The 13,392-nt window shown below is 44.2% G+C and overlaps 1 protein-coding gene across 6 annotated transcripts in view; it reads right to left on the reverse strand.

Annotated features, from left to right (window-relative positions):
- LOC121287411 (engulfment and cell motility protein 2) overlaps positions 1–13,392 on the reverse strand; it is a 214,453-nt gene that overhangs the window by 181,065 nt on the left and 19,996 nt on the right. Inside the window, exon 1 of one of the 6 annotated variants that reach the window (XM_041205264.1) lies at positions 6,668–6,689. The exons of 4 other annotated variants lie outside the window; for them this stretch is intronic. The gene's annotated coding sequence lies outside the window, so the exon portion shown is untranslated. Of the gene's footprint in view, positions 1–6,217; positions 6,306–6,667; positions 6,690–13,392 lie in introns of those variants that run through there. One more of the 6 variants, XM_041205262.1, reaches the window with a different exon arrangement.

Consider the following 13,392-nt stretch of genomic DNA (forward strand, 5'->3'; position numbering starts at 1 on the left):
AGAAGAGCAGGGGAGCCCTTGGTGTTCTGGACAACATTTGTCTTTCTATTATCACCATGACTGATTATCTGGTCATTATCACATTGCTGCTTCTGACAGCTTGCTGTGCACAAACTGGCTGCACTGTTTCCTACATTACATCAGTGACTAAACTACATAAAGTACTTCATTGGCTGTAAAGGGTTTTGGGTTGTTCTGGGGTTGTGAAAAGGGCTATGCAAATAGAAGTCTTCCTTTACCTCCATTTTTTTTCTAGACTTGTCTCATTTCACTCCTTTTTTGCTTTGCACCATCACTTTTCCTATTTAATCACTCGTGCCCTATCACAGGATCTCTGCTGGTTCTTTTCTTACCCTTCCCTTTTCCTTTGCTCCATACTTACATAAAAACTGTTAAATCTCTAACATCTTCTAGTTCTGATGAAAGGGCATTGACTTGAAACTTATAACCTTTGTTTCTCTCTCCACAGATGCTACCTGACCTGCCAAGTGTTTCTAGCATTCACTATCTTTAACTGCAGATTTTTAGCTTGCCACAGTCATTTGCTTTTATTTAAGAAATTTAACAAAAAAAGCCAAGAAATATTTGACAAAAATAAAACAGATGGCAAATGGGGAGAAAAGGACAAGGGAACAGAAATTACATTTGAAATATATTTTCTTAAGATATAATTTCAGGTATAAGAAATAGGAGTCCAAGAAGGTCATTATCCCCTCAGGCGTGATCTGATTATGGCCTCAACTCCATTGTCCTGCCTGTTCCCCAATAGTTCCTCAGGGTAGTGCCCTCGGCCCAACCATCTTCAGCTGCTTCAGCAATGACCTTCCTTCCATCATAAGGTGAGAAGTGGGGATGTTCGCTGATGATTGCACAATGTTCAGCACCATTCACAACTCCTCACATACTGAAGCAGTCCATGCCAAATGCAACAAGACCTGGACAATATTCAGGCTTGGGCTGACAAGTGGCAAGTATCACTCGTGCCACACAGATGCCAGGCAATGACCATCCCTAACAAGAGAAAATCTAACCATCACACCTTGACATTTAATCGGATTACCATTGCTGAATCCTCCACTATCAACATCTTGGGAGTTACCATTGACCAGAAACGGAACTAGGCTTGCCATATAAATACTGTTGCTACAAGAGCAGGTCAGAGGCTAGGAATCCTGCGGCAAGTAACTCTCACCTGACTCTCCAAAGCCTGTCCACCATCTACAAGGCACGAGTCACGAGTGTGTCGGAATTCTCTCCACTTGCCTGGATGAGTACAGCTCCAACAACACAAGAAGCTTAACACCATTCAGGTCAAAACAGCCCGCTTGATTAGCAACTCATCCACAAACATTCACTTCCTCCACACTGACACACAGTGGCAGCAGTGTGTAGCATTTACAAGATGCATTGCAGGAACTCACCAAGGCTCCTTGGACAGCACCTTCCAAACCCATCCAGAAGGACAAGGGCACCAGACACCGCCACCTGGAAGTTCCCTTCCAAGTCACTCCCCATCCTAATTTGGGAATATATCGCCATTCCTTCACTGTCAGTGGGTCAAGTTTCTGAAACTCCCTCCCTAACAGCGCTATGATGCACCTACACCACTTGGACTGTAACAGTTCAAGGCAGCAGCTCACCATCATCTCCTCCTCAGGGGCAATTAGGGATAGGCAATAAATGCTAGCCTAGCCAGCGATGCCCACATCCCATGAATTAATTAAAAAGAGTAATTTTTTTTTTTAAAAATCAGTCCTTCCCAGCCTTGAATATATCTAATGACTCAGTCTCCGCAGCTCTCTGGGATAGAGAATTCCAAAGATACATAACTCTCAGAGAGAAGAAACTCCTCCTCATCTCAGTCTTAAATGAGTGACCCCTTATTCTGAAACTATATTCCCTTGTTTTCGTAATGAACTAATTAAGGCAACATTTCAGTAACTATATTACTATAATAGTCTGTTTCAGCAGCGTGTGGGAGCTGAAAAATCTTTAAAAAAGTAACAGCTGTCCAGGGAACCTGGAATTTCACTGCACTTGCCAGTAGTTGTAAAAGGTGGAAAGAAAATGGGAAAATAGCCAATTATATAAATTCCCTACATATGTTTTATACACAAGACAAGTGACCATGTTAAAAGAAGCCTACACTACAAGCACAGGGCAGAATAAAAGTGCATATGAAACAGTGTGCAGAAGTGATCATTTTGCACAGAGTGCCAAGTTGCTCTATGGCAGATGTGGAATACAAGCCCATCAGCTCAGGATCTCTGCAATACTGAGGTGAAGCAGGTGGGCAGAGATATAAAATAGAAAGAGTCATCTTTGGGAAATTGTTTCTTGCCTCCTAGCTACCCATTGAAAGGTGCGATTGGCAGGGATCCCAAAGCAGATCGGCTGCCTATCACTCATCTACAGTTTGCACACTTGGTCCCAGGGAAACTAGGAAGAGAAAAGAGGCATTCATAGTCTCACAATGTTTGCAACAAACAATAATGTAAAAGTTCTGGCTGGAGATTCAAATGACATCAGCCAAAAAAACTGCCAAATCAAATGGCATGCAACTCCCTTGAAATCCTATTAACATTTTTACAATGAACTCCGGATAAATGTCTTCATCCAAATTAGGAATTCCAAAGGAGCATTCACTCCCATTGTAAAGAATTCCTGGTTTCAACATTTGCTGGAAGGATCAGTTGACACAGCAGTTCCTGTGTGTGTCTTTGACTTTCACAAATAGAAATGGTCTTAACAGTCTCGCTCTCTCTCTCTCTGCCCTCAAGAAACAAACAGTCTGAAAGATAATCCGACAGTTGTTGAAATAAAATAACAACCATAAACAGCACAAATGGCCAAGGCGCCTACCCATCACAATCAATAAAGAAAGAAATAATTACATTTATATAGCACCTTTCATAGCCTCTGGGCATCCAAAAAAGTGTTTTGCAGCCAATTAAGTACTTTTGAAATGAGTTTACTGTTGTAATGTAAGAAATACAGCAGCCAATTTTGCACAGAGCAAGCTCCCACAAGCAGCATTGCGATTATGTCCAGAAAATCTGTATTAGTGATGTTGGTCGAAGGATTGATCAAAAGCACCAGGGAGAAAGCCTCTGTTGCTCTTCAAAATATTGTCAGGGCATTTTTCATGATCACCTGAGGGCAGGCAGATCCTCAGTTTGCCGACTGAAAGATGGCACCTCTGACTGTGTAGCTCTCCTTCAACATTGTGCTGGAGTGTCAACCTAGTCTCTGGAGTAGGACAGGATTAAGCTCAGCCAAGATGTAGTCTCTTAGGCCAGAGACATTATTGGTAAGGCAAACAAATAAATAGCGGCCACTTAGGCAAAATACCAGCTGACAACAAGCAGTAAGTCAAAACCTCCAGAAGAGAGAGAATAGTTGCTGGCAAATGAAAAGAAAATTCTATTCTTCTGAGTGAGTAGCGGAGTTTAGCCGAAGGGAGCAAAGCAGACAACAGCCAGAGTGTTATAACTTGCTTCCTGCACACCTCTGGCCTGTCAGAGGCCTAGGATTAATAGGATTCATACTTATGATCACTAGAAAAATGACAATTTTAAAGTCCCTGTAAGTGAATGCCCATTTAAGACATGCCTCCATATTTGTCTTGCTCTAACTCCCTATACAGGCAAGCAGCATGTCACTGCTTTGCCTCATATATAGAAAGTGGGCACGTAGGTGAAGGGCTGGAAAGTTGCCATCACCTGCTTCCTAGTCGTAAAGGAAGGTCATCAAATGCAGGAATCACATCCTTGTCACCAACACAGGAACAGGAGGAGACCACTGAGCCACTCGAGCCTGTTCCATCATTTAGTTAATCATGGCAGATCTGTACCATAACACCATGAAGCCACCTTGATTCTGTAATCCTTAATAGGCTTACCAAACAAAAATCTACTAATCTCAAATTTTGATTTTTTTTAAACTTACCCCAGTCGAAACAGTAGTTGGAGGGAAGGGTTAGTAGAAAAGGTACATAAAGGAAATAGTGCCAGATTTCCACTACCTTTTATGTGAAGAAGTGCTTCCTGATATCACTCCAAATGGCCTAGCTCTAATTTTAAAGTTATGGCCCCTGTTCTAGACTTCCTTATCAGATGACTACAAAGGTGGAGGAGCACTAAGAATTTTTAGCTTTAAAAAAACTTGCATATTGGTATCTTCCAACCTATTACAGAATTATACAAGTACAACTTCAAACTCCAGCTCTGAATCTGCCTTCAAGGCTTGCAGTTTGCTCGTGTTTTAAGAACATCTTTTCCACTCAACAATTCATTGCTTTTCCTACCAAATCCATCCAGGTTCTAAATATTGTTCGAAAATCTGAGGTGGTTCACCACCTCTTTGCACTCTTTCTTGGACAGAAGACAAGAAAATAGAAGTGCTCTTTTATAGATAGTCCTTTCAACTGCCAACATTTTTTTCCTCTCTCGGTCATAACATTTCTTGTCTCTCCCTCACGTAAATCAATACTACTAGTCTGTGCTGTTCTGAATGAACCACCTTGTTCCTCCTAAGCTGCAAATACATCTGCCGACAAACACTATTCCTGCAACCACACCATGTTGAGATCTAGACTCATTACTTCATACTCTTAATTTATGCTTTCCCACCATCTGAAAACTGTTTGGACTCTTCACCTCTCTTAGCCTTTCCTTCTTACTTAAGCTTTAAAATCCCACATTTGATATCACCGAATCACTACTTCCTAATATATGTCAACTTTTCTTTCACCTCTTAACCTTGGTGCTAACCTGCATTAAGGATTCTTGGCCCATCGCCTAAAATTTAATTTAAAAATCTTGCATGTGCACATGCTGTGCATCAATTTTCTTCTGTAACGAATTCCTCCATCTACACTTATAATGGAAAACACCCATGTAAACTTACTATACTGTAATTACATCCTCCTACTATGGGAAGCAATGCAGCATCGCTGACAGCACAGCACAGGTTTACCTTGATAAATGCAGACATGGAGATCTATAAAGCAATGCAGAAATAAAGACAGATTGCATGGCTTTAAAATGAGGACTGAATTACATCTGTACAAATTATCTTCCACCATCTATCCCAACCTCACTTGAAGATTACAACTTGATGTTCATTCCCCATGTGTAACATCATGGCAGATCAACTGGTGATGTTTAAAAAAGTGATTGATGGAGAACAGGGGAGGTCTGGCCATGTGGGAAATCAGAAGATTCCCTGACTGCTCCTGTGAAGGGTTCCACAGCATTGGCATATCACAGGCCCCCATTCACCCCTCTCCCAGTGAGTATTCCAAGAAATCCTGCACCCTTTCATTGAAGTTAGACCACTCCTGAAGGGGGTGCACTCAAATTGCATTTATAACTCTCAACCTCCATGCAGAAATTTTCAAAATGGTGGTTTGGCACATCTGACAAAAAAAGGAAAATCCTTCTGAGAAAGTAAGAGGTACATTAAAATACTTTTCACACTTCAGGATCATCATTTGAATATTTAAACTATAGAACACTCTATGCTCACCACCTTCTTTTGCACACGATAGATTCAGTCTTCAACTGGATACAGTACTGTCCAGAATTTTTCTACATGCCCATCATAAAAAAAATAAAACTGTCGCACTTGGGAAATAATCCTTTCAAATAGCTTGAACAACAAGCACACTTGAAAAAATGCATTTTTAAAGATGCTGCATCTAAGAGCTGGTGTTGTAGACGGCATCAGTCTCTCCATATGGCTGCTAAACAGCTCCAGCCTTCCTCTCGCAGGTATGAATCATTCTGCAGTCCTCAGTGTGACTACATTTACACTCTGTTTTCATCTAATTAAATGATAATTCCTCTGGATGGTTATTCATTCCCGTTGTACTAATATCTCCATCTCAAGGCCACCCTGTTCTGCCTCCCTTAGGTCAAGCTTATTTCTTTTTTAAAAAGAAAAACTTTATCTAATAAGGATACATAAACAATATCAGGACACGATTTATCTTGCTGGCACTAAATACCTCTGAGGTAATTAAAGATAAGCATTGGTTTGCTCGTTTTGAAGAACAGTTGTTATTAAATTTAATTAAAAGAAAAAATTTGAAGCCCCAGTGTCTCCTCAAAGACAGTTGCATTACTGCGGATGGAAAGAATGTGAGGAGGTGGGAGAGAGGGAAATACATAATTAATATCCAGGGACATCCTTCAGCCTCTCCTGCCTATGTTACCTGAGCTCCTGCTGCAGTCTCCTCTCCAGCTCTGTCTCTGCTGCTCTGCTCTCTCTCACTGCCCGCGCCTCCAGCTCATATCCCTGCCGGCAAGGCGGGACTCACTGCTCAATCCTGCCTTCCTATTGGTCCAACCTGCAGGCGGGGCCGCCCTCAATCACACTGGTCTGGGTTCTGATTGGTCTTTCCGACTGTCAATCATAACCCAGATGCAAAGCGGTGCCCGGCGACCTTTCACTGTAAACATTAATTAAAGCGAGCCCGAGAGCGCCCAAAGTTATGGAACAATCATTACATATTGCTGCATATTCTGCACAGTTTATCCATTTTAAACCAGCTGGTGGAGAATTAATGATTTTATAAGCGCAACGTTTAACTGCAAAGTCGCACTCCGGATTTAATAGTGTACACCTCTAAATGATATTAAAGAAATACCTGCATTCCTATTACCTCCTCAGCGCGTCCCCAAATGGTTCACCGCCAATGAGTTACTTCAGAAGTGCAGACACCATTTCTCAATGAATTACCACATCAGTCCCGCAAAGAACAGTAGGCTTGCCAACCCTCCAGGGTTGGTCTGGAGTCTCCAGGAATTGCAGATCAATCTCCAGGAGATTGCTGTGTGCAACCCTGGAGAAAAATCATAGGGACATTAAAAAAGATTGGGTTTTTTGTCCTTTTCTTTGATCATTTCTCTTTACCAGATATAAAAATGTTGAAAATAGAAAAGAAAAGGCTGTCTGGCTGACAGTCAAGCATCATCCAATTGGGTAATGAGTCTTTTTGCTTTCCAATTGGCAAAGGAGGGCCACACATCATAAGGATAGTTGTGTTGGCCAACAAATCGCAAGTCATATGATGTAACCTTTAGGAAAGCATTTAATCACACCTGTCAACCCTAAAGAACAGTGAGATCAACGACCAGACAATACGGGCTGAATTTTCTGGACATAGAATATTTTTGCCCAGGGGTGTGGGGGAGTCTATTTATGGGTTAATCAGAGCAATGTGCCTTCAGGGTCAATTTTCTGAAATGTGATCAATTCGCAAGATGCTTCTGGGTTGAGCCATCAATTAGGGATGGAATGCAGGTTGAGGGGGATGGAAAGCTGATCAGCATGCTGGCAGCCTTCACAGCCAGTGGAGCGCCAGTGTGCTGTTGGGGTGCAAGCCTCAAAGGAGGGTGGGGTGAAATGGCTGAGGGAACCATCTCTGCAACACGGGCACTGTCTGTGAGAGCAGTCTCCAGGAGCTGATGAGCCTCTGCCTGCAGATGTCCTCAGGCTTGCCATTTGCACCATTCAACAGTCAGCGCCAGTAGGCTGTGTTCATCTTCAGTTTGGCACATTCACATTGATCACCATACCAACAGAGTTGACACACTGCCGAAAATATTCTATGCCCAGAAAATTCAGCCCACATTGTCTGGTCATTGATCTCATTGTTCTTTAGGGTTGACAGGTGTGATTAAATGTATTCCTGGAGTGTTACATCATGTGACTTTCCCCCATGCTCTTGAGCTTTAATGCAGCCAAGAAACTAAACAGTTCAATACAATGGTACAAAATGGCAGTGCCCACCTGGGAACCAGGCTCCAGCCACCAGAGAGTGATAACATATAGTGTGGTGCAGATTGCATCCTATCATCATGACACTTCAACTTCCCAATGTGCTGCCGCCTTCTCTGAGCAGCCCAGGTTCTGATGCAAGTTGGGGCCTGTATGATACTGTCTAAATTGCAATGCCCTTGCAAAATTGTTGCTGATTTCCCATTTAATATACTTAATTAGCTTCCTGGCAATGCCAGGTGCATTGCTTTACCACACAGACGCTGCCTCTGGGAAAAATGAGGTGGGAACATGTTGTGGAAGTGTCACAATACACTTTTCTCTGATTTTGCTCACCAATGATCCCCCAATCCCCAACCCCTCCTCCAAGCCTGCCACTAAGTGTATTTTCAAACTCCTCCCCCCCTCCCCATGTTGGTTGAAGGATGAATTTTGACCAAGACACTTCCTGCTCTTCAAATAGTACCATGGGATCTTTACAATCGACTGAACAAGGCAATGGGACCTGATTTAAATGTCTCAGCTGAAATATGGCATCTCCAACACAATAGCATTCCTTCAGTACCGCACTGAAGCATCACCTTGAATTATACACTCTAAGCCCTGGAGCAGGATGTAAACAGACAACTTCTTGACTCTGAAGTAAGAGTGCTCTTACTGATCAAGGCTGAGACTTGAAAAAATTAATTGGTAGACAGGACTCCTAGAGACAATATCATAGTGAATTCAGTGAGGGCACATCAAATCTGTTGTACACAGAGGTAGCCATCCTCTCTTTCCTGCACCCTTTACCATTGTAGTTCAGTTCTCCATTGAGCAATGCAAGCAATTCAATTTGAGATCAGTGAGAGCTGGATGGTGTGTTGAAATAGCAGGCGACAGGAAGGTCTGGGTCACGCTTGTGGACAGAACGAAGGTGTTCCACAAAGCGGTCACTGAGTCTGCGTTTGGACTCTCCAATGTAGAGGAGACCGCATTGGGAGCAGCGAATGCAGTAGACTAAATTAAGGGAAGTGCAAGTGAAGCGCTGCTTCAGTTGAAAGGAGGGGGAGGGGGTTGAGGTGTAGGGGGTCTTGAAGGAGTGAACCAGGGTGTCCCAGAGGGAACGGTCCCTACGGAATGCTGATCGGGGGGGGTGAAAGGAAGATGTGTTTGGTGGTGGCATCACGCTGGAGTTGGCCAACTCCCTCCCACGGCACCTTCCCAAGCAACTGCAGAAGGTGTAACATCTGCCCCTTTACTTCCCTGCTCCTCACCGTCCAAGGGCCCAAACACTTCTTTCAAGTGAAGCAGCACTTCACTTGCACTTCCCTCAATTTAGTCTACTGCATTCGCTGCTCCCAATGTGGCCTCCTCTACATTGGAGAGACCAAAGGCAGCCTGGGTGACTGCTTTGCAGAACACCTTCGGTCTGACCGCAAGCATGACCCAGACCTTCCTGTTGCTTGCCATTTCGACACACCACCCTGCTCTCACACCCACATGTCCATCCTTGGCCTGCTGCAATGTTCCAGTGAAGCTCAACACAAACTGGAGGGACAGCACCCCATCTTCCAATTAGGCAATTTACAATCAAAGTTAGATTACCTCATCTCATGGTGGAATCTGACTTGATACAAAATGGCTGCAACAGACAGAATAACAGTCACAGCAACTCATTGTATATGAGGATCTTTGAGATGTTCAGAGGTAAACATACAGAGAAACAAATCTTCAGAAAGACACATAGTGTGCTCCTCTGATTACATTCTTTGTCATCCAAGCTCCTTTTCCTGCATTATGACCCCTATAGGTGCATTATTAAAATTGGGTGGTATTGGAAAATAGTTTGGGAAGCGCTGATCTATTCTCTATGCAAGCTCCCAAGCACAGTGCACCAGCAGAAGTCTGCATTAGCTCACCTTGAGCCTTGCTGGTCCTCCAGTCTATTCTTGATCATCTGCAGTTGTAGCTGTGCTAATAACCTCACCAGGTTTATACCTGTAACAAAATATCTGGCAAAATATCCATGTTAATTTGTAGCTAGGCTGGTGCCAGAGTTTTATACTAAGTTGCTAGTGCCTGAAGATCAGGAGGCATGGTAGAGAGGTGGTTCCAGCACCACTATTTTATTGGCAAATTTTTTCTAAATTAGCAGCTAAATCGCAGCACTAACAAGTGTTATTAACAATCCCTGCACTGAAATATTACAGATGCCATTCTACATAAATAGGAGCTGCAAGGCTACAAATATCTTAGCATCAATGCGTATTCAGTTTTCAGAACTGAATTTTTAATAAAATCAAGCACTGAAACTTCTCTTTAACAAAAGGCAAAAACAGTAGTTCGATGCATGTCTCCAATGAAGCATCCCCACCTAGTGGATTATCTAGGAAGTATTTGATTTCATTTTTTTCACAATTAAGCTGTAGCTAAACCACCTGCAACCAAACCATGAAGTTATTATTCACACTGTAAGAAGAAAGATCTTGAATTTATACAATGGCTTTCAGTCACTTGGTTATACAGAACTTGAATATTGCTGAAAAGAGAGACATGTTGCCAAAGATTTTTTTCTTGCATTCATCAGGACAAATGCAAGAATGCCAAATTTCAAACGATCGCAACAATTTATACCACAGCAGAAAAGAGTGCTAACTGGTTGGTAAGTGGACTCTGATTGGCTGAGACTTCGCCATACAGAAAACAACAGAGAATTATAGGCTCCCCATACTCCGGGTAATTCAAAAAAGGTGCAAGGCATGAACATATTCTTCTTGTGTGCAAGGAATGGGTCCCTGCATATGAATGTATCTCACTCCTGGCAAGCATAAATGAGCCACATTAAAAGCTTGACTAATTACCTTAAATTGGTTGTTCGTGCAGCTATTAGCACACTCAGGAATCTTCAGCAAGTGCTGCCCAATCATGGAATCACATCTAACACTAAACATTTCTTTTGGTTTTGCAAGCACAGGCTGGTTGAGTACAGTCTGTACTCTGTCCATTAAGAACAGCCGGAGGAACATGTTGTTTGATCTGATCAGCCAATCACTGGGACATATGGCCTACATCCTGGCATTGCACCAGCACTGAAATTCATCTCTAATGTTGCTCTGCGCAGCTTGACACAGAAATAAAGTGTGTCAAAACTACCCTGCAGGACAATGGCTATCTTGATCAGATGTATCACCATGTATCAAACACACTTGCAAATTGGCCACAGGTCACCACTTTTGGACTTCAAAAGTGCCCTATCTACCACAAATTACCCTGGAAGTATTTCAAAAACTTGAACAACAGAAACCTCCTGCCAATTACCACGTACCGCCCACCTGCACCCCCACCCCCACCCCGCCCCTTCAGCTGATGAATCAGTGCTCCTCCATGTTAAACACCAATTGGAAGGAGCACAGAGGGTGGCAAGGGCACAGAATGTGCATCACCAAGAGTGGCTCGGTAGCATTGCTACTAACCAAGCTGGCTGAGTCCTAAAGGACATACCTGCTAGACTGGGTCTTCGGCAGGTGGTGACGGAACGACCAAGAGGGAAAAACATACTTGACCTTGTCTTCATCAATCTACCTGGCACAGATGTATCTATCCATGACAGTACTGGTAAGAATGACCTTGTAGAGACAAAGTCCCGCCTTCACATTGAGGGTACGTACCCTCAATCGTGTTGTGTAGCACTACCATCATGCTAAATGGGATTGGTTTTGAACAGATCTAGCAACTCAAACCTGAGCATCCAAGAGGTGCTGTGGGCCATCAGCAGCAGCAGAGTTGCATTCAACCACAATTTGTAACCTCATGGCTAGGCATATCCCCCATCTACCATTACCATCAAGCCAGGGGATCAACCCTGGTTCAATGAAGAGTGCAAGAGGACATGCCAAGAGCAGCACCAGGTGTACCTAAAAATGAGGTGTCAACCTGATGAAGCTAAAACACAGGACTACTTGCATGCCAAGGAGCAGAAGCAGCATGCGAGAGACAGAGCTAAAAGGTCCCATAACCAGTAGATCAGATCTAAGCTCTGCTGTACTGCCACTTCCAGTCATGAATGGTGGTGGACAATTAAGCAACTAACTGGAGACTGGAGGAGGGCACTGCTTTTGCCTACAACCACACCACCCCCCTCCACTTCTCTCTCTCTCTCTCTCTCTCTCTCTTCCCCCCGCCACCACCCCCCCACCCCCCCCCCCCGCCCACTCCCCCCACACCTTAAACCAGCTTATGTTTCAACTCTTTCTTGGACTCGAACTCAAGTTCTGTCGAAGTGTCATGAGGACTCGAAACGTCAACTCTTTTCTTCTCCGCCGATGCTGCCAGACCTGCTGAGTTTTTCCAGGTAATTCTGTTTCCCCATCCACCACTACGCTCCTCCATCTGGCTGAACTTGTTCTCACACAGAACAATTTCTCCTTAAACTCCTCTCACTTCCTCCAAATAAAAGGTGTAGCTATGGGTACCCGCATGGGCCCCAGCTATGCCTGTCTCTTTATGGGGTATGTGGAACATTCCTTGTTCCAGTCCTACTCCGGCCCCCTTCCACAACTCTTTCTCTGGTACATTGATGATTACTTCGGTGCTGCTTCATGCTCTCATTGGGACTTGGAAAAATTTATTAATTTTGCTTCCAATCTCCACCCCTCCATCATTTTCATGTGGTCCATCTCTGACACTTCCCTTCCCTTCCTTGACCTCTCTGTCTCAATCTCTGGTGATAGACTGTCCACCAATATCCATTACAAACCCACCAACTCCCACAGCTACCTCGACTACAGCTCCTCACACCCCGCTTCCTGTAAGGACTCCATTCCATTCTCTCAGTTCCTTCGCCTCCGTCGCATCTGTTCCGATGATGCTACCTTCAAAAACAGTTCCTCTGACATGTCCTCCTTCTTCCTTAACCGAGGTTTTCCACCCACGGTCGTTGACAGGGCCCTCAACCGTGTCCGGCCCATCTCCTGCGCATCCGCCCTCACACCTTCTCCTCCCTCCCAGAAACATGATAGGGTCCCCCTTGTCCTCACTTATCACCCCACCAGCCTCCGCATTCAAAGGATCACCCTCCGCCATTTCCGCCAACTCCAGCATGATGCCACCACCAAACACATCTTCCCTTCACCCCCCCCTATCGGCATTCCGTAGGGATCGCACCCTCCGGGACACCCTGGTCCACTCCTCCATCACCCCCTACTCCTCAACCCTCCCCTATGGCACCACCCCATGCCCACGCAAAAGATGCAACACCTGCCCCTTCACTTCCTCTCTCCTCACTGTCCAAGGACCCAAACACTCTTTTCAAGTGAAGCAGCATTTCACTTGCATTTCCCCCAACTTAGTCTACTGCATTCGTTGCTCCCAATGTGGTCTCCTCTACATTGGAGAGACCAAACGTAAACTGGGCGACCCCTTTGCAGAACACCTGCGGTCTGTCCGCAAGAATGACCCAAACCTCCCGGTCGCTTGCCATTTTAACACTCCACCCTGCTCTCTTGCCCACATGTCTGTCCTTGGTTTGCTGCATTGTTCCAGTGAAGCCCAACACAAACTGGAGGAACAACACCTCATCTTCCGACTAGGCACTTTACAGCCTTCCGGACTGAATATTGAATTCAA

Source organism: Carcharodon carcharias, chromosome 14 (genome assembly GCF_017639515.1).
Source record: "Carcharodon carcharias isolate sCarCar2 chromosome 14, sCarCar2.pri, whole genome shotgun sequence".
In the NCBI taxonomy this organism is placed as follows: Eukaryota; Metazoa; Chordata; class Chondrichthyes; order Lamniformes; family Lamnidae; genus Carcharodon; species Carcharodon carcharias.